The sequence below is a fragment of the Schistocerca piceifrons genome, chromosome 8 (assembly GCF_021461385.2).
Source record: "Schistocerca piceifrons isolate TAMUIC-IGC-003096 chromosome 8, iqSchPice1.1, whole genome shotgun sequence".
Taxonomy (NCBI): domain Eukaryota; kingdom Metazoa; phylum Arthropoda; class Insecta; order Orthoptera; family Acrididae; genus Schistocerca; species Schistocerca piceifrons.
The window spans coordinates 295,141,257-295,163,868 of NC_060145.1; positions in this window are offsets into that span (position 1 = coordinate 295,141,257).

The following is a 22,612-nucleotide window of genomic DNA, read 5'->3' on the forward strand; positions in this document are numbered from 1 at the left end:
AATTATCTTTCTCACTGTGCGTCAGCACACGTATTCATGCTTCCCTTCATCTGGCAGCGCTGCTTTAGCTGTTTTTCACCATATGACGGAGGTCGCATTTAGACGCCATGGGGTACTAGTTTAGTACCTCAGCTATTAATTTTGAAAGAGGATTATGTGCATTCTTTTTCAAGAAAACGAGAGATCACATAAAATGATTTTACGCCAGTTTAATCAAAAATTATGTGATTTTTCTTTTGTTCAGAAATCTCTCTTGCTGAATAGTGATACAAAGTGTATTCATAGCAGTTCGTCATGCCCGCCTGATAGGTAACACATCATACGTTAGTTTATTGATAGTAGCGTAACTGGCAGATTGGTGTGTGTGCCATGGGCTCCGGCATCTAAGTGTTAAAAGGTCTAGGGGGCGCGAATATCACGACTTTCGTATTTAGTTGGGGTATGGAGTGAAAGAAGGGGTGGATAACATTCCATTAGTATTTCTAAAATAATTGTGGTAAGTGAAAAAAAAACGACTATTCACATAGGTGTATAACATGTATGAGTCTGGCGACATACCGTAGGACTTCCGGAAAAATCTCATCCACACAGTTCCGATAACTGCATGAGCTGACAAGAGCGAGAATTATCGCACAATCAGCTTACCAGCTCATGCATCCAAGATGCTTACAACAAGGATGGAAATGAAAATTGAGGATGTATTAGATGATAGGAAAGGTAAAGGCATTAGAGAGGCAATTCTCACGATGCGGTTGATAATGGAAAGGAAGACTGAAGAAAAAATCAAGATAAAAGGGAATAATTAATAAGATTGGGCGGTCGAGTACCCAGTACTCGGATTAAAAGATGTGTAAGACAGGGATGTAGACTTTGACCCTATTGTTTAATCGTGGCAGCGAAGAAGCAATGATAGAAATAAAAGAAAGGTCCAAGAGTGGTATTAAAATTCAAGGTGAAATAATACAATGATATGATTCGCTGATGAGATTGCTATCCTGAGTGAAAGTGAAAAAAAATTAGATGATCTGCTGAATGAAATGAACAGTCTGAGCACGGAATTCGGGGAAGGACGAGAGTAATTAGGAGGAATAGGAATGAGTACAGCGAGAAACTTAACATCAGGATTGATGGTCACGAAGTAGATGAAGTTAAGGAATACTGCTATCTAGGCAGCAAAGTAACCAGTGACGGATGGAGAAAGGAGGACATAAAAAGCAGACTACCTCTGGCAAAAAGGGCATTCCTGGCCAAGAGAAGTCTACTAGACAGAAGCCTTAATCCGAGGAAAAAAATTCTGAGAATGCACGTTTGGAGTACAGAGTTTAATGATAGAGAAACACGGAATGTGCGAAAACTGCAACAGAAGAGAATAGAGGCATCTGCGATGTGGTGCGACAGGCGAATGTTGAAAATTAGGTGGACTGACAAGATAAGGAATGAGGAGGTTGTGCGCAGAATAGGAGAGGAAAGAAATATGTGGAAAATACTGACAAAGAGAAGGGACAGGATGATAGGACATCTGTTAACACGTCAGAGGGAGCTGTAGAGGGTGAAAGCTGTAGAGGAAGACAGAGATTGGAATACATCCAGCAAATAATTTGAGGATGTTAGTTGCAAGTGCTGCTCTGGGTTCAAGAAAATGGCTCTGAGCACTATGGGAGTTAACATCTGAGGTCATCAGTCTCCTAGAACTTAGAACTACTTAAACCTAACTAACCTAAGGACATCACACACATCGATGCCCGAGGATTCGAACCTGCGACCGTAGCGGTCGCGCGGTTCCAGACTGTAGCGCCTAGAACCGCTCGGCCACAGCGGCCGGCTGCTCCTCTGGGATGAAAACGTTGGCACAGGACAGGAATTCGTGGCGGGCGGCATCAGACCAGTCAGAAATCTGATGACTAGAAAAAAAAAAAAAAAAGAAGACAGGGATGTAGTCTTTCGCCTCTACTGTTCAATCTGTACAGCGTAGAAGCAATGATTGAAATAAAAGAAACGTTCTGGAGTGGAATTAAAATTCAAGGTGAAAGGATATTAATAGTACGATTCGCCTGATGGCATTGCGATCCTGAGTGAAAGTTAAGAAGAATTACATGATTTACTGAATGGAATGAACAGTCTAATGAGTACAGATTATGCACTGAGGGTAAATCGAAGAAAGACGAAAGTAATGAGAAGTATCAGAAATGAGAACAGCGATAAACTTAACATCAGGATTGATGACAATGAAGCAGATGAAACTATGGAACTCTAGGCAGGAAAATAAACAGTGAGCGACGGAGCAAGGATGACATAAAAAGCAGACTAGCATTGTAAAAAATAGCATTAATTGCCAAGATAAGTCTATTGGTATCAAACATGGGCCTCAATTCGAGGAAGAAATTTCTGAGAATGTACATTTGGAGCACGTGATTGTATGTTAGTGAAAGATGGCCTGTGGGAAAATAAGAAGATAAGAGAATCGGAGCATTTGAGATGTGGTGCTATAGACGAATATTGAAAATTAGGTAGACTGATATGGTGAGGGATAAGCAGGTTCTGCGCAGAATCGGAGGAAAAGGGACAGGATTATAGGACTTCTGTTAAGACATCAGGGAATGACTACCGTGGTATTAGAGGGAGCTATGGTACTAGAGGGAGCTGTAGAAGGCAGAAACTGTAGAGAAAGACAGAGACTGCAATACATCCAGCATATAACTGAGGACGTAGGTTGCAAGTCCTATTCAGGGGTGAAGAGGTTGACACAGCAGAAGAATTCGTGGTGGGCCGCATAATGCCAGTCAGAAGACTGATGACTCAAAGAAAACAAAACAAAATCGGATTTGTTCCGTTCCGGTTTTCCCACTGCCCTTGATGATGCTGTGCTTCAAACGTAAATTCTCAGAAATTTATTCCTCAGATTAATGCATGTATTTTACACTAGTAGACATGTCTGGGCCAGAAATTTCCTCCTTGCCTGTGCTAGTCTGCCATTTACGTCCTCCTTGCTTCGCCTGCCGTAGCCTATTTTGCTTCCACGGTACCAGTTTACTCGTAATCACCAATTTTGATGTTACGTTCCTCTAGATTCTCAGTTTCGCTACTTCTCATTACGTTTGGGTTTGTTCTCAATCCATATCATTTACTCAACAACCTGTTCATTTCGTTCAACAGATCCCGTAATTCTTCTTCAATGGCAGTGAGGGTCGCAATGTCATCAGCGAATGTCACCATTGATACGCTGTTTCCGGCTCCGAAACACGTTCTGATACGTCAAACACAACTGAATCAATGTTAAACAGTGAAGCAATGACTACCACTCCAAACTAAGGTTATCTGTGTATATACACCTAATATTAGCATAATACGACAATCATCATAGTTATTCTGTGACTTCTAGTTACAGGAACAGTACAGTATTACGCAATTTATTAGCAAAACTAATAAACTTACTTACATTCGGTTTTACATTCTAAAAGAATAATGATAAACTTACAAAGTACAATATGATCATCTCAAAGGAAGAACGTTCTTCTCCTCGCTACTCACATCTCTTTCATACTTTAGTTTTGCTTCCCGCTAGTTCCGTAGCTATTTGGTATCATTTTTTATAGCCTTTTACATAAATAATTGACTTAAAATGCGTTTAACATTTAACTGCGGATAGTCATTATCTAGAATAATTAGGTGAAGACCAAGCCAACTAATGCTGCCTTCATATTACCATATATGTCAAGAATTTATGGCTCAATGCTTAGTTGCTTAACCCTATCAGACCTGATTTTTTTTCTGGAGGATGGAGAAATTTTCTTTATATCATAATGATCTTAGGTGATTTTTAATGATTTTAAATGCAAGATTTATACAAAAATATGTACCCGTATTCAAAACATAATTTATACAGTTGATTTAATTTTATGGACTAAAATAACTAATTTCGATATATTTTCTATTGTACTAAACAATAAAATGATAATTCAATAATTATCATGCACTATAACAATAACAGGATCTAGCTATGCAGTGGAATATAACAAACCAACCACATACGTGTATTTTGGTGGTCATGCGCTGCTGCACACTTCTACATAGACTTTCCGATATTTTCATGGTGATGCGTAACAGTTGGCAGCACTTACGCACGGTGAAATGGTTGAACATTCACAAATGCGTACCTCAGATACCCCTTTGAAATAAAATACTCCTGTTGCAGCTAAGGCACACAGAAGTTAATGTACACAAATGTAATCAGAGGCTCTGGAAGCGTTAATATTCCTAGCTGCTTAAGCAGCACACGTGTATCTGTGTGAGCTCCACACATAATTCTAATGACTTACTTTTGTGCCATGATTAGTATTTCCTAAGCGAGGAGATATCTCAGAATATTATCCCGTAAGACATCAGTTACTGAAAATATGCAAAATAAGTTAATTTACTACTATTATATCTAAAAATTGGCTGTTATTGTTATAGCAAAAGTAGTCAAACCCTCAACAGGTCTTCTATATGGTTTTAACAGTTTAATTTTTCATTAATATGCGCAACTAAGAGCTTACAATTTTCCAACCTGTTTATTATTTCTTGCTGGTGTAATCCACTTCGTTAGTGGAAGGAGGGATATTTCTGACAGCATGAGGGTGTATGAATTTTTTACAAAGATTAAAAATGATCCTTTTGTGCAAACTCATTCAGTAAATTTCAGAAATAGTTTATTCGATACAATATTGCAGTTCCTGTGCTGTTCGGAAGTACGAAGGAATGCTCCACCAGGACATTCACGCACGTCCGAAAGAACATGCACCGCGGTGACTATAGCCGTTATGAAATATAGGAAATGTATTCGTATTTGCAAATATGGTCAACCATCAGCTGTGTAATTGAATGACGACGATGAAAATTTGTCCCCGACCGGAACTCGAATCCCGATTTCCCGCTTTTCGAGAACGGTCGCCTTACCATTAAGCTACCCGGAAAAGTCCCATTATGAGACTCAAACTTTCATATATCGTCAACCATGTGTCTACAGCTTACACTCGTACACTCATTCGGAGATGCATTCATATCTGGAGGCACATTTCATCGTACTTCTGAATACCACGGGCACTGCAATACCGTATCTATCCGCCGGCAACAGTCAAAGCGATTTTCAGTTAAAATGTCTGCCCTATAAAGGAATATACACTATGAATATTATGCAGGCTGTAGACACATGGTTGACAACATATGAAAGTTTGGTTCTGGTCTACATTGTCTTCACTCCATTATACAACTGATGGTTGTCCATATTCGCAAATGAAAACACATTTCATGTATTACTTAATTTACTACCTTCTCTCTTGATGTTTCTTTGTTCGGCTTCACAATAATCCTGTACCAACTGTAAAAAGGACTAATTCGGCCTTCTGATTCACATTACATGGCAGGTCAGTAAAATAAAGCGTGAAGTGTAGTGGGCCAATGATCGAATTCTACGAGACTCCCTCTGTATTTTCTCACCACTAAGCCTCTTTAGACTATTATAGAAACATTATATCTGTCATACGTATTCTCGTTTTTTACAGCTACCACAAATGACGGTTTATCTGTGTAGTCTTTGAGAGGGGAATTGTCACTGGCCGCAAGCTTTCGCGTCGAAGTGCTGTAATGAATCGAAGTACTAGCGCTGCGTTTTTCCTATCGGAGTCGGCACACCCCTTCAGGGGCTGCACCCCGCTGCGTGTTCATTAGCGGCTCCCCGCCGGCATAGGAGAAGGCGCGGTGTGGGGTTGGGGATGGACGGCGCCCCTGGCGCCGGACTGCCCGTCGCCACCACTGCCGCCCCCGCGCCGGTAATTGTTACAAACTGCCCCCGCGTCGCGGCGTCCCCGCCACTGTGCTCGACCAAAGCGCCCGACACGTGTACGCAGATACCAACAGTTTGCTGACGCGCCTGTCGCCAAGAGCTTGATGCCTGGAGTAGCTCTTCTTCGGAGGTGCCTGAGAAAAGTGCTGGACTGATTTGTTTATCGACCAAATTGATTATTTATTTATTTATTTTTCAAAAAACAATATGGTACTCTTCAAAGTAGTTCCCTTCGGCAGCTATACACCGGCGTAGACATTGTTCCCTGTTTTAGTAGCAGCGCTGAAAGGCTTCAGATGGTAATGGCTTTAGCATGTGGATCACATTGTTTTTATGTTCTTCAGGGTCCGAAATTCACGCCCTTTTAAGAAAGTTTCCAATTTCTGAAAAAAATTCACAAGATCTCAGATCAGGTGGATAGGGAGACTGTAGAACAACAGGAATACCTTTTGGGGTAAAAAATTTCATGATGGAAGTGGCCCTGTGACATGGAGCGTTGTCATGATGCAGCAACCACTTGTCTGCAATGTCCGCTCTCACTCGATTCGCCCTTTTCCTGCGTCTTACAAGGACATCTTTGTAAAACACTTGGTTGACTGTTTGTCCTCGGGTAACGAATTCTTTATGCTCGAGACCCCTACTATCAAAAAAGCAGATCAGCATTATTTTGATCTTTGAGTTCCTCATTCGAGCTTTTCTCGGTCTAGCAGATGTCTCAATGTGCCAACACTCTAGTTGTTGCCTTGTGTCAGGCTCAAACTCAAAAATTCATAATTCACCATCTGTATTTACGACTGAACCATTAGTGGGCACTGGCAATTCTCTCGAAAGGTTCAACTCATACGTTTCTTCCACTGTCCTTCTTCTCAGTTATGAGGATTTTTGGCACTGTTTTGGCATAAATCTTTCGCATGTGCTAAACTTCAGTCAGACTTGATGTAATGTGTAACTGTTTAAGTTTAACAGGTCATCCATCATCCTTATTGTTAAACATCGATCTGATCTCACAACAACACCCACATGTTCGCCTTTTTCGTCAGTTATTTAACTTGGTCTCCGTGAGCGAGTTTCATCTTCAAAGTGCTCTCTGCCTTCCAAAGAGCGAAAAACTTGTGCTCTTGATAAGAAACATTCTCATTGGCTTGTTTCAACTTTTCACACTCGGGGATTCTTCAAGTGTAACACAAAACTTGATGGTGTAACTTTGCTCCTGATTCTGCTGTTTCATTTTCGTAGCAGACAGCAAAAACACAGCTTCACTGATTGCGCTCTAAAAGATCACTTGATGGCTGTACGGAACTTAATCTCGGCAGAGCATCTGGAAGGAATGAACACACTGGCCTACACAAGAATAACAACACAGCGTTGCCAGATCTCTCGCAGTGTTGTTAGGTATCATTACTTTTCTGACTCATTTACTACAATCCTGGCTATGAAAATTGCAACACCATAAGGCAGTATGCACAGAACCTGTAGCACGTAAGAAGTGAAACCAGTATTATTACTTTTGTGGCACACTTAGCACACTGCTGGGGATGAAACCTGCTACACCATAAGACTGTATGCAACGAACCTGGAATAGGGATAAAGACACAATAACTAGCTTTTCAGCGCAGCCGCACTTACTAACAAGGAGTAACGTCATCTACATTTTTTATATTGGATGTCCCAGAAAGGACGGTCAGTATTCAAAAATAGGACATTTGAAGCCAAAAACGTCATATGGACATATGCCCTGTTACGAATAGTTTCCGAGCTAGAACCCATTTAATGTGCGTTGCTATTCATTTTCTGTATTGTGCAATACACTCTCAGCCTTACACATGTAAACATGCACAACAGTTGATAAACATGCGTTTTACGCACCACTAAGGATTGTCGAACACATTACAGCTGTCGTACAGTTTCCAATAAATGTTCGGATGTCTCACTATCAACTTCAGTACATTTATACACTCTTGGGAGAATATGTTGTAGTGCTTCCCTCAGTGGTTCTGCACGTTCCCTAATGGGGACAGCAACGTCCATGATGAAACCATGTAATTCATCTCGCTTGTCTACTTTTCAGTTGCACACGTCAGACTTTATCCAAGCCTGTTAAGAAAAATGCAGTGGCATAAGATCTGTCGATCTTGGTGGCCAGTTAGTTGTATCCCACGCCCAGTCCAGTGAATAGGGTAAGAGCGGTGGAGAGAGAGGTTCCCTTAGACGTCTGCTAAAAGGTGCAGGGGCTCCGTCATGACGAAAGTACGAGTACATTTAAGTCCGAGTGGCCAAAGTTTACAACAAGAAACTTTCCAAAAATGCCCGTTCTTCTGTCCCATCATTCACGCGCGTAAAAGGCTAGAGTCATTATGCCGCGCCAAACACTGACCGAAATACGAAATTGGAAACTGATTTCCATTGTAGCGTTCGAATCTTCCTGCGCCCTTCGTTAGTTATTAGGTGTGTTGTTGACTCCATTCCATGTAGACGCGGCAAAGTCAGTGAATAGTGTTAACAGAAGCAATAGACGATTGTTATATAACAGGAGACAAAATTCAAGTCGTGAGGCACTGTCATCAGCGTGATGATTATGGACATTCGTAGGTCTGTGTAAAAGGTGTTCTAGTGTTCCGCATGTAATGTTCGCCATACAAGTGATGGTGGGGTATTGATACGTGTAGAAAGTCGCTGTGTGCTTGTAGTAGGACTACGGTGCACCATTTCCACATTGTGTTACTGTTCCTGCAAAGGTTGTTGAACTACGCTACTAAGAAAAATGGGAACTTGGAAGAACAACTGTTGCGCACAGTGTGCTCAAAACTAAAGTAGCCACTCTACAATAAGGAATTAGACGTGTCGGGAAGCACCGACGGTAGTCTTCGACAGCTGCAGGAACACTACTATCGCAGAAGTTGTGAACGTGCACTATACCCGCACATCCTCGATTAGTGTAGATGTGTGGCATTTTAGCCCGTGTGTAAAATCAATCCATTCTTCTCTCTGACAGACTTTAAGTCCCTCGCACTACTGCACTCACGACAAAATTCGGAGAAAGGCGCGTTAAACGGGAAAGTTTTATGTGAGAAAGACAACCCGAACATAGAGGTTGTAAGCAGAAAGCTAGGTTGGGCTAGAATAAAAAGTCAAAGAAGCTGGGTGCGTAAGACACATTCGTTTCGTCACTAGCCCATAAACCAATGTACATTAAATGTGTTCTAGCTTAGAAACCATTCGGAACAGGGCATACGTTCATATGAAATTTTTGTCTTGATACGTGCGTTCCAGTCGTATCTTTGAATACTGAGCATTCATTTTTGGAATCACTGCATAAGGAGAGACTACATCGCTCGTTTCTTATTCACAGTTCGCCCTGGAACCTTACCAATTTGTGAGAAGATCGTATCATAACTCGTGCAAAAAGTGCAAACGTTTCCCATCAAGTGTCTGTATTTTAAAGCAGGCTGTATTGTGGCCTACGGAGGCTTTACTTCATCGAACTCCAGTATTGCCACTCACGTTATTTGGGACATCGCCACTGCCATTATAACATGAAATCGACGGTTTCAGGAGCTCAGCAATCAACTCCATCCAATATCCTCAAGGGCCGCACACCACAAGCGCGTGTAACGACAGACAATGTTCTCTCAGCCGTACAGAATGAGCCGCGTCACATACCTTGAATCAGGAAATGAGCCTGTTTAGAGTGACACAAGTATGTTTAAGGACAGCGAAATGATGTCTGGAACACCATGGATTGGCTGCAAGACGACCATTCTCACTGCTTATCTTTTTGCGGCAGTAGAGATCTGTACCGTTTCAGTTGACTTTATTCAGGGAAACTACCGTTCACATTAATAGACCATATATTACATGCTGCTTTATGTTTTCACTCATTAAATGAAGTGGATAACCTTTAATGTCCGTCGAAGAAGGGAAGGAAAGCAGAGCAGCTTTCAATGACCTGTCGACAACGACGTCATTAAAGGCCGAGCACAAGACCCGATTGGGGAATGAGCTGAAGCAAGTCAGTCGTTTGTCTTTCAAGGAAACCATCCTGAAATTTGCTTCAAGCGATTTAGGAAAACGACGGAGTACCTAAATGTTAATGATCAGACGAGGATCTCAATCATCTTCCTCCCGAATGCTTCTGCGGTGTGATACCACGGTGCCGGGTCTCTAGGTAATCACTGTCCAGTAATCCCTAAGGTAGTAATTAGAAAGACGACAGTCCCGACTCACACAAATGTAATCATGTAATTTTTCAAATCAAGAATGTTTTAATCAGACGTGCGCAATTATCTTGCTTTGAAAAAAGCCTTATTCATCGAGCTACTCGCTCTAGAACTTCAATTCAGTCAAGGGCTATACGTCTCCATGACTAAAGCGTGTTCAAATACCTCTTGTGTAGCCTCAACAGTAGCTCCACAACTCTAGCCTTTGAAACAGAATCCATCGAAAAAGTTTCGTCATCACTTCGCACACTTTACGACCAGAAAATCTCTCTAAATGACTCTTTGGAATTTCATTGCCGGATACTCGATGTATCGAGCCCAGCACAGTTCCAAAAGACTGTTCAGTTAGTAGCCTTTCAGCCAGTCGGTCCTGCGGTATGAAGTAGATTTACATTTGCCTGGGTAAGGCAATATAGATGACGACCTGTTTTCTACTAGTCACTGTTCTCTACTTGCAGCGAGCTTCTAATACGAGTTATTCTAGCTTTTTCTCAGTATTCAGCAGGAAGATCAAGATTCAGATCTCCTTTTGGTCTCCGTGAGCCTTAGGTTTTGCTAAGTTGATTAAAGTGACAATAACAGCAGACTTGAACTTCTGCACTGTATCTAATATCCTAGTTGTAGACATAAAATTAAACTTAGATCTTCGTTTCCTTCTTTTATGATTATTAGCGTAATAAAGCCCTTAAAAGTTTTTCTTACATTGTAGAAAACCATATAAGGCTAACGCCAGCCTACGAACTTCGGTAAAAGCATTGGGCATGCCCTGGGAATCTTACCTAATTCCTACTGAACTTCATGTTAGGGAAATTCACCCACATGTACAAACGTCTTTCATAAGCCTTGCATTACTTTGGGTCTACAGCACTCGCAAGGCTGCTCCTCATCCATTGCTGTAACATTTGATCTCAATAATAATAACAAATAATAGTAACAAAAGTTTAGTCACATGCTCCCTTCTGATGCTACCGATATTTGTAATTCTACAAATTGTACGCTTGCCACTGTTATAAAAGTATCCAACACGATGTAAACCTTCCAATGGCTACAAAAGAAGTACATCGTATGACTCCTGAAGAAGACAGAAAAGACAAAATGATGAAGAATTAAATGAAGGATGACACGGCATCATTATGCAGAAAATTTTGCTTTTATGGAGTTAACTGCTGTATATGTGTTTCAAAGAGTCTGCATATGGTAATTCCGTCCAGGCTAACTGCAATAGGAATGTATTTAAACTTATTGTCAGTTTCTTTATATGTTCGCTAGTAAATGTTTTTAAATAATTTTTCACATATAGATGCAGAACAATTTATTTTATTTACAGGTATTTTATAAGTATCACTTACATACTTCAATGGTATACAGTGACAATAGAGATTAATATCCGGAAACGTACAGCTTCTGCGTCACAGAAAAACCACATGAAAATATGTATGGCACTCCCCCTAAACGCTCCAAAGGGTGGGTAACTCGCTGTGACTGTGATAACACAACTTATATAACCAAAGAACTAATGTGGTAACGCTGCTCAGTGTCAACCACTATTGGAACAGGTTGCTGACGCCATTACAGGAATAGGTATATTTGTATAATGTCTCACAATAACACGGTAAATTTCTTTTATCCTTCACATATAGCATTGCTGACCTGTTAAGGAATTGGTTACGAATGTAGTAAAAATACGTGGGTCACAATAAACAGTTATCCCTGTATCACCCAGAGTTACTGGACAATGGACTGCGTTATACGGCATGTTTGTCACTGTAAAACTAATACAGGATAATTCCACACAAGAGTTCGTAATCGAAATGATGCATTTGCAGTCTTCTCTGCGATCCGACATTATTTGTAGTTCAAACACATCCAGTATAACATTTCCTCTTAACAATTATTGGGCTTGGCGCTTATTTTTAAGTGCTGCATTGCACTGCTCCTTGCAGCTGCTATAGACACTGATCAAGAATTCAACATTATTCACCGTTAGTTTTTGTAGTAAGCGCTGCCGCCGGCCGTTGTGGCCGAGATATTCTAGGCGCTTCAGTCCGGAACCGCTCTGCCGCTATGGTCGCAGGTTCGAATCCTGCCTCGGACATGGATGTGTGTGATGTCCTTAGGTTAAGTTAGGCTTAAGTCTAGGGGACTGATGACCTCAGAAGTCTAGGGGACTGATGACCTCAGAAGTTAAGTCCCATAGTGCTTAGAGCCATTTGAACCATTTGAACCAGTAAGCAATGCCGAGCAAAGCTACACTGTCCACACTTATTAACAACAATAACAAAAACTGTCTTGTAGAGGTTAACAAGTGAAATTTTTGATTGAATTGACGATCTCTTTATAGGAAGGACGCAGCATGTTATTATGGTTGGAGAGTCGTCGACATATATGGAAGTAACTTTCAGGTGTGCCCCAGAGAAGTTCATTGGGCTTTTAGTGTAAATATTGTATTTTAAGGACCTTGCAAACAGTATTAACAGTAATTTTAGACGTTTTTCAAATGATATAGTCGTCTGATATGTTCTGTCTGCGAGAAAAGCTGCCCAAACATGAACTTGATAAGATTCCGGCCACTCCCACCGGAGGTTCGAGTCCTCCATCGGACATCCGGAGGTTCGAGTTCTCCATCGGGCATGGGTGTGTGTGTTGTTCTTACCATCAGTTACTTTAACTTAGTTCGAATATTATGTAAGTCAAGAGACCGATGACCTTAGCAGTTTGGTCCCTTAGGAATTCACACACATTTGAACATTTGGTAAGATTTCAAACCGATTCAGCGATTGGCAACTGACTTTGAATGTTTATAAATGTAAAATTAATGACTTAAAAAGACGGTAAAGCCTAATAACTTCAGACTACAATTTCAGTGAGTCACAATTGGAATCGCTAAGCTCATACGAATACCTCGGGGGGAAGGGGACGATAACATAGGCTCAGTTGTGGGCGCAGCAGGTAGCGTACTACGGTTTATTGGTGGGACACTAGGTAAATGAAAACAGTACATAAAGGAAATTGCTTACAAATCTCTCATGCGATCCATCGAGAATATTGCTCAAGTGTGTGGGAGCTGTACCATATAGGACTGAAAGAAAACGTTGAACGTGCATAGAGAAGGGCAGTACGAATGACTACGGGTTTCTTGCCAGTGGTAGAGTGTCACGCGGATGTTGAATGGAGCCGAACTATCAAGCGCTAGAAGATGGACGCATACCATCAAATGAAAGCTTACTTAATAAGTTTCAAGAGACAGCTTTACGTGACGAATTTAGAAATATACGAGGGGCGTTCAGTAGGTAATGCAACACATTTTTTCATGATTCCGATACACCATATTTTTCCGTAATCTTTTCGTTACAAAACACTGTTTTTCAACATAATCTCCGTTCAATGCGACGGTCTGACGCCACATTACTCGGAGGGCTTGTAGACCCGCTTGGTACTATCCAACTCGTCAACGTCTTGCTGCATAAATAATCCCCTCGCTCTCCACGTACTGCTTCCCGTGGAGTGCATCCTTCATTGGGTCAAACACATAGAAGACGGGAGGTGCGAGGTCTGGGCTGTAGGGTGGCTGAGGAAGAGAAGTCAAATGAAGTTCTGTAAGGTTCTCTCGGAAGCGCAGATTTGGGTGAGGGCTTGCGTTGTCAAGGAGAAGGAGAAGTCCGTTTCCATTTTAGCGGCGACGAACATGCTGAAATCGTTTCTTCATTTTCCTGAGGGTAGCACAATTCACGTCATAGTGGGATATCAGACAGAATAACCCCTTCAGAAGACCGTCTCCATGACGTTATCGACTGAGGCTGCGGCTATAAAGTTTTTCTTCAGAGCAGACGTGGTGTGATGTCATTCTATGGGTGGACATTTTATTTCCGTTCCGAAGTGATCCACCGTTCACCTCGAATGAGAGTGCCCGCAGGTCCCAGCAATGCATGAGTCACGGCTGCGTGTGGCTGACGGGTACTTTATCCCTATTCCTGGTTCGTTGCATACCGGCTTATCGTGTTGCAGCTTTCATCCCCGGCAGTGTACTAAGTTCAAAATGGTTCAAATGGCTCTGAGCACTATGGGACTTAACATCTGAGGCCATCAGGCCCCTAGAACTTAGAACTACTTAAACCTAACTAACCTTAGGACATCACACACATCCATGCCCCAGGCAGGATTCGAACCTGTGAGCGTAACTGTAGCGCCTAGAACCATTCGACCACAACGGCCGGCCAGTGTACTAAGTGTGTCAGAATAGTAATGATACTGACAACACTGAAGAGCGATCTGGCAACCCTGTGTTGCTCCTCTTGTATAGGACAGTGTGTTCATCCCTTCCAGATGAGCTGCGGAGAGTTAGCTCCGAACTGCCATTACTTGACCTCTTAGAGCGCCATCAGTGAAGCTGTGTTTTTGCTGTGTCCTACGAAAATAAAACAGTGGAATGTAGATGCAACGTTACGCCATCAAGTTTTGTGTTAAACTTGAAGAAACCGAGAGTGTGATCTCTAAAAGGTTGAAACAAGCCTGTGGGAACGTTCCTTATCAAGACCACAAGTTTTTCGCTGGTAAAAACCATCTTTGGAAGGCAGAAAACACTTTGTAGATGAACCTCGCTCACGGAAACCTTCAAGTTCAAAAACTGAGAAAAACGCCGAACATGTGTTTGTTGTTGTGAGATCAGATCAATGTTTAACAATAAGGAAGATGGATGACTTATTAAACTTAACCACTTACACCGTACATAAAATCTGACTCAAGACGTCTAGTTGAGCATCGGGGTGTCCGATCGGACAGGTTCGCGCGACCTTGTTGCGATGATGACAGACGACTCTCTCAACGACTTACCGTGCTTTTGTCTACTGCCAGGTGACGGTAGATATTCTGCAAGTTCTGTGAATATCTGCTTTGTTCTGGTTTTCCACAAAGAGAAGCTCAGCGCCCGCTCTCAGCTAAGGAGGCACTTCCGTTACAGACGCTATTTTGACGGCTACCGATAGCGTCGCCACCTATCGGCACTTCATGAAACTATAGTTGCTGAAGCAACAATATTCCACGACGTTCCACAACAAATTCTGCTTTTATTCTACAGAAATTGGCCGAAAAAAAAGATGAAGTACTTACTGAATGCTTCTGGTACTACAACCCTACGTATTACTGCCAGTGGGATCGTGAAGTCAAAATTACACTTATTACAGCACACAGAGGCGTTTAAGCAATCATTCTTTGTACAGATACGCAAATGTAAAGGGAAAATCCCTCATAACAGGGGCATTGGGACGTAACCTCTGCCACGCACGTCAGTCTTTTGCATAGTACGGATGCACGTATAAATATGGTTGTGGATGTCGGAGCCACGCAGAAACTTTGTGGTGCTGTCACTAGAGGTACCGGCGCTCCATTCGACAGACCACCTTGTTCCACAATAGTGTACGCTCCAGGGCGGTTATGACGGGCCCGTCCGGAACGTTTTCATAGCCGACAATTTACGGCCTACTGGCTATTTACAAACAAGGCGTCACGTGGGCCAAAGCACGGCGTCGGCATCTCGGTCCCCCCCACCCCAGTTATTTTACGCCTTCTCGCCTTACGGGTTTGGCTTCCCATTCGACACGCCGACACGCGCGGCGTACCTCCGGCACAACCACACACACAGGTACACACACACACACACACACACACACACACACTTAGCGGCGCAGACAGAGAGGAGAGGCACGAATACCGGCCTCTCGCGCAGCACGGCCCGCCCCAGTATTTATTTACGGAGTCACCGCTCCCCTGTAATATTTCGCGCCCGCCCCTTATTTCCCAGGCACGGCGTCTCTTTAAAGGCGGCGGCCGACAGATTTACGAGGCACTCCTCGGTCCTCAGATCTCTCAAAACAGAGGCGCCTTTTTGCTCGCTTCTGCTCCTATTCCTCATCCGAGCGAGCCCGGCGCTCCGCATGCTGCGTTTTATTTCTCCCCGCCTGGAACCAAGCGGCACTTGGCGGCCACTCACACTGAGTCACGACATCGGCGAACGCGCCAGCATTCCGTACCGTGACGTTATGTGACCTGTGCCTGCTTCAGTTTCTTCCGATGCGTCTCTGTCTTCAACCTGTGTTGAACCACCAATACGTTCTCTTAGGTGTGCCTTACCGTTGTGGTGTGAAGAATTACTTTTTCGTGCAGTTTATGGTGGGCGGATCAAATAACTAATGAGGAACTACTGAATCGATTTAGTGAAATCGAAAGTTACAGCCAAACCTAAAAGAAGTAAACAATGATGGGACGCATAGTGAAGCTTCGTGGTATAGTCTGATTGGTAAAGCCGACCTCACACGGGACGAGGCAGCTGACGTTGACGTGGACGCAGACTCGACATCGTATCTCACAAGATACAGCTCTGTCGGCACAAGGGACGTGGTGGTTAACGTGATCTGCGCTCTCAGCGCTCTCCAGCAGCCGTTGTCGGCTCTATTTGGCTCGCCAGCCACACAGCTTCTTTACGAAACTAGGCGCATGTAAAATAGCTTCGTTCATTGTGTTGGCGATTGTCGAAGAAGAGCGAAGAAAATCGCGAAGAATATTCTGAACTCGTCGATGTTTTGAATAGCGAATGACTGGTAGTGCAACACTACATAATGCTGTACAATGATATATACTAGTAGAAGTTATTTATTAACTTAGTACAGTTTTCATCACATTTTTTTTTAAATTTAGCATGGCTACGTTATACCGTCTAATAGCATTTGTCAATGCTTAATATCCATACTGTCGATGTTACATTGACTACCGTCACTTTGAAATAACGTGCTTCATTACACACATTTCAAGATCGATATCCGTTTTATAATTGCATTCGAATGGAAGAGGAGTTTTTTTTTTTTTTCGAAGCTGCTCACCATCACTGAAAAAGATTTTACTAGCAAGATACAGACATGATCCAGTCCATAAACCGAGAGCCAAGTATAGACACTTAACATTAAGGAATACTTCCTGCGTGTGAATTGTGTTTACTATCATACATAGACTGGCGGTAACGTTACGATTTCTAACTACTGGGAAACATTTTAATCGTTGATCTTTGCGGCAAGTATTGCATAAAATACATTGTTTATTATAAATAAAATCGACTTTCAAGACAATGCTTCTATTAAATGAATAAGAAAGACCCAGAATCTTTTAGAAAAAAAAGGTGGGAAAAACCTGAAAGTAGATGGTCGCAAAACTGGTACTTTTCTCTCTACAGCTCAACAGTTCACGACGGTATCAACCACGCTACAGCTTCGACGTCGGCACAGGCTATCTGTACATGACATGCGCTGTCGAGAGAGTATCTACAAATGTCATCATCTGCCATTTAATGAGCGAGTTGTATCAAAAACACTCGCATCATCACTGGGCCGTATCGTTGAAACAGTATACTCTCGAAGCAAGTAGGTTACAACAGACCATCAATTACAAGAAGCCTTCACCTACAGATATGAAGTGTCTTGCCATTTTATTATATCAAATTATAGCTAAAACGACAAGTTTTCTGGAGATCATCGAACTGTTGATTCTTTGTAACAGCTTATATTCGTACCATATTCTCTACGAGAAAGAAAACCTATGAAAGATACTGAAGCGCCGAAGAAATTGGTATAGACATGCGTATTCAAATGCAAAGATATGAAAACAGGTAAGATACGGCGCTGCAGTCGGCAAGGCCTATATAGGACAACAAGTGTCTGGCGCACTTGTTAGATCAGTTACCGCTGCTGCAACGACACGTTATCAAGATTTAAGTGAGTTTAAAAGAGGTGTTATAGTCGACGTGCGAGCGATGTTAGATTGTCCCGTACGACCATTTCACGAGTGTACCGTGAATATCAGGAGTCCGGTAAAACTTCAAATCTTCGACACCTCTGCGACCGGAAAAAGATTTTGCAAGAACTAAACCAACGACGAATGAAGAGAATCGTTCAACGTGACAGAATTACAACCCTTCCTCAAATTGCTGGGCCATCAACAAGTGTCAGCGAGCGAACCATTCAACGAAACATCATCGATATGGACTTTCGGAGCCGAAGGCCCACTCGTGTACCCTTGATTACTTCACGACATAAAGCTTTACGCCACACCTGGGCCCGTCAGTACCGACATTGGGCTGTTAATGACTGCAAACATGTTGCCTGGTCGCACGAGTCTCGTTTCAGGTTGTATCGAGCGGATGTATGTGTACGGGTATGGATAACCTCATTAATCCATGGTCCCTGCATGTCGGCAAGGGAATGTTCAAGCCGGTGGAGGCTCTGTAGTGGTGTGGGGGTGTGCAGTTCGAGTGATATGGGACACCTGAAACGTCTAGATATGATTCTGACAGGTGACACGTAAGTAAGCATCTTGTCTCATCACATGCACCTATTCGCATCCATTGTGCATTCCTCGGCAATTCCAGTAGGACAATGCGACATCCTACACGTCCAGAATTGCTACAGAGAGGTTCCAGGAATACTCTTCTGAGTTTAAACGCTTCCGCTGCCCACCAAACTCCCCAGACATGAATATTATTGAGCACATCTGGGACGCTTTGCAACGTGTTGTTCAGATACGATCTCCACCTCCTCGTACTCTTACTAATTTATGGACAGCCCTTTAAGATCCATCGTGCAATTCCCTCCAACACTGCTTCAGGCATACTCAAGTCCATGCCACGTCGTGTTGCTGTACTTCTGCTTGCTCGCGGGGGCCTGCATGATATTAGGCAGGTGTACCAATTTCTTTGGCTCTTCAGTGTATGATTAACGCCATATAGTATGGGAATTCTATGTTCTGCTTGTGACGTAAAATGATGTCGCATGTTATTTGCCACATTCCCCTCCACGAGGCGAAAATCGGACATGCCACATTCATTCTTGGCTGTGATGGCACCAGCTCCTCATTCACGTGTATGTTCACATATCGCGAGACGGCAGCTTAATGGGCGGAAGGATTACAGGCAAAACTATAGAGGGAAGCCCAATCCAGAATGCAGTTTGCCAGCTGAAATTGATGAAAGTGGCAGTAGTTGTTAAGAGAACAGGCTTGCAAAGAGTAAAGTATCGTGGTTTGTTGCACAAATTCATCTACGTACTGAAGACCACAACACCAACAACAACACATGTTCAGTTGTATTACATACAGGACAACCAATGTAAAGGTAGAATGAAATGGCACAGTAGTGGGACACCCGACTCGTTTTCTAAATGGTGGCGCTTCGACTCCCGGTCCGGCAATTGCTTAAAGTAACTTTAGAGATCGTTTCTTTGGTCAGCCACAACCTTTCCAATTCAAGATTGTACTCCTTCTCTCACTATCTCGTCGTCAACGGGACCTTAAATACTAATCTTCCATCCTTCCTATGGAAAGAGGTCACTCTCTTTGTCAGAAAGACCTAATTTGACAGCTGATGGGGTAGAAAATTTTATATAAGTCTATGACACAAAGTCATGACACAATTAATATGAAGTTTACTATTTTCGATACCGATTACGGTACTAATTAACGGGAGCTATAATTTTCACAACAAAGTGTAAGAAATTGGTTACGGTTTCGTGGGCTCAAATTGAGTTACTGTCTGTCAGATTTTATCTTGGTATTTCCTCCGACATTTATTACTGATATTTTTCTGGCTTTTCGTCAGGACAGGTGGCTGGCACTGCCTGAGGTTCACTCTCCACTGTTGGTAACCAACGGGCAATACGTCAGTTTTGTATGTGATACTGAGGGGAGAGAGAGAGAGACCGAGGTTTTATCACGTTATTGGTTCGGCATGGCTTATTCTTCTCTGCTTCCAGTCATGATATAACTCCATTCACTTCATAATTATTAACTAAAACTTGTTAATAATTACTAATTAGTTAGAATCCACAACCATGGAATTCGATTAAGCTCCATGTAGTTATATCTCATGAGATTATTTTAATGTTTATGATTCCCACGTAAACTCAATGTGTCTTTGTATATCCATCCTCGTGGCTAATGGTGTGCGGGACTTATGCCATTCACTTACATAGTGAAATGAAACACCTACAGCGATCGTTCTGGTCTTATTTTATTTTTCATATAATAGAGTAACATCAAAACGACTGCTATAGATGTTCTATTTTATTACGTTTAGTGTGTCTTACATGGAACACAAAACAGCATAGACATAAACATGTGTATATTTCAGACCTCTACTGATGTCTTTCATAAAATAAAGGCGAAACGCGTGTGTCATGACACAAGTCTTTTCATTCAGTTGTATACAGGGCATTCCTAATATGAAAATTACTAACGTAATACTTGCCCTTGGACTGGCTGCTGCTTATTCATGGTGATTAAAATAATCTTCAGAGATAGTACAAAGTAGCATGGGACACTCTCGGCATTTTAGTATTATGACATGATCAGAATATAATTTTATAGCTCATTTTAGATAAACAATAGACTTGCACAGGAGACACGAGTCACTTCGTCCGTCATGTCCAGCTTTTCTGTTGGCACCAACTAGACGGTGACAATTGTGATGACATGTTGGTAGCAAGTGCACCGTCAAGACAGGACACCTATGAACAAAACAGATTATGTTATGAATTCAGAAGTGTTTAATTCGTCTTTTGATACGTTAATGATATGTACTCTTCAGTCGGAAGCTGACAGAGGATTGAATCTTGACTAATAAGAATCACTGACGATTCATCATTGGAACTTGACACCAGTGTGCACGACTATGCAGCGTTGTATAACACAGTTTGCTACTTTCTCTGGTGGGAAATGTTTCTAATAACAAATAGCTGCCATCCCTATGAACTGATGACTTATTGTAATTAAATAACCTGATTCTTGTGAGGTCGTCAAAGTTCATTTGCTGTGTCTTTTAAATTTAGCTTATCGCTTTTAATACATGCTTTGTGTTGATGCATCCTTGTTCACATACATTGAGGCACACCACAAATACATTAGACAGCATGTATTTTGTAGATACACACATGCTCACATACATTTAAGTATACCACAAATTCAAACATACAGCAAATAAATTGGACAGTTTAAGCATACTACAAATACACTGGACAGTTTAGTCAAACATGCCACAAATACAACGGACGGTTTAGTCACGTTCCTTAAATACACTGGAAAGTTCAGTCACACGTAAGTGCAGGCAGTCACTTTCCTCAAACACACTGAACAGTTCAGTCACACACACCTTCAAGCATACCACAAATACACTGGACAGTTCATTCACACATATATTCGAGCATACCGCAAATACATTGTTCACATACATTCAAGCATACCAAAAGTGCATGGAACAATTCACTCACGGTTCCTCAAATACGGTGGACAGTTCAGTCACGTACACATTCAGACATATGACAAATACATTGGACGGTTCACTCACAAATACATTGCTTACATACATTCAAGCATACCACAAATACATTGGACAGGTCAGTCACATATACATTCGAACATGCCACAAATACATTGAACAGTTCAGTCACGCTCCTCCTCAGATGTTTGGTTCTTAACAGTTTTCACATATAACGCTTTAATGTAGTTGTATCTGCAAGGAAGTTTAATATTCAAACTGAATCTGGGTAAGCATGTCAAATTTCCAACATTCCATGTTGCTTACACTGCAAAATCCTTTGTCAGGAAACTAGTTTAGTTCATGATAATTCCTAGTGTAGTTTTTCCTAACTAACAGGAACATTTTTGACAGAAAATCCAAAGTTCGCGCGTTGCACATTATGGTTTATTATTGTTATTGCTTCATAATCACGACATGTTTATTGTAAATTCCTACCTTTCTACAGTTGGATCTCTGGTCCTCTCCCGTTGTAGCTGCTCGCCATAACCTACTACAAATGACTGCCGTCGGCGTCCATTTTAACAACTTCCACCGAAAATGAGTGCAAACAAATTCTTACTACGGAGAATCGTCTATTTACTAACTGGATGTACTTAAAAGTCATTAAACAATTCAAGAACAATTTCTTAATAGGACTGTAGTGAGACCACCATCTTGCAGTAGTGAAGCATACACACATGATTATATTTATTTATTTGCGTACATGCCTTTTAGCTAACGCTTCACACAAAACCCATGGTACGCCCTTCCATTTATTTAATAGCTTTAATTTACTTCCTGAAGTAAAATATTGAGTTGAAGATTTTATCTTTACACTGTACAACTAATTTACAAGCCACAGTTGGTACACACATTGCTCTCTCACTAACAGTATTATTAATACTTGGTAGTAATTGGTTCTTCATAATCCTTCCCATAGTATGTCTTAATTCAGTGCACATCAGCCACAAAACGTCTCTCGTTTGACGCAGAGAAATCAGCCATTGACTGCTTCCAGAATACGTCCTTACACATGGATTTTCACCAGTAAATACCTTTGTCCATTCTTCAGTCCTTCAGCTCTCCTCTCTGCCTTGATTTTACTCATCCATAGTCCCCAGGAGGCTTTAAATATTAGATGCTTCAACATAAAGTTCACTAAACAGCTTTAGTACATGGCACTTATGCCACGACGCAACATCATTCTTTATCGCTCCATTGCAACTCAAGTCATAAGAACAATTC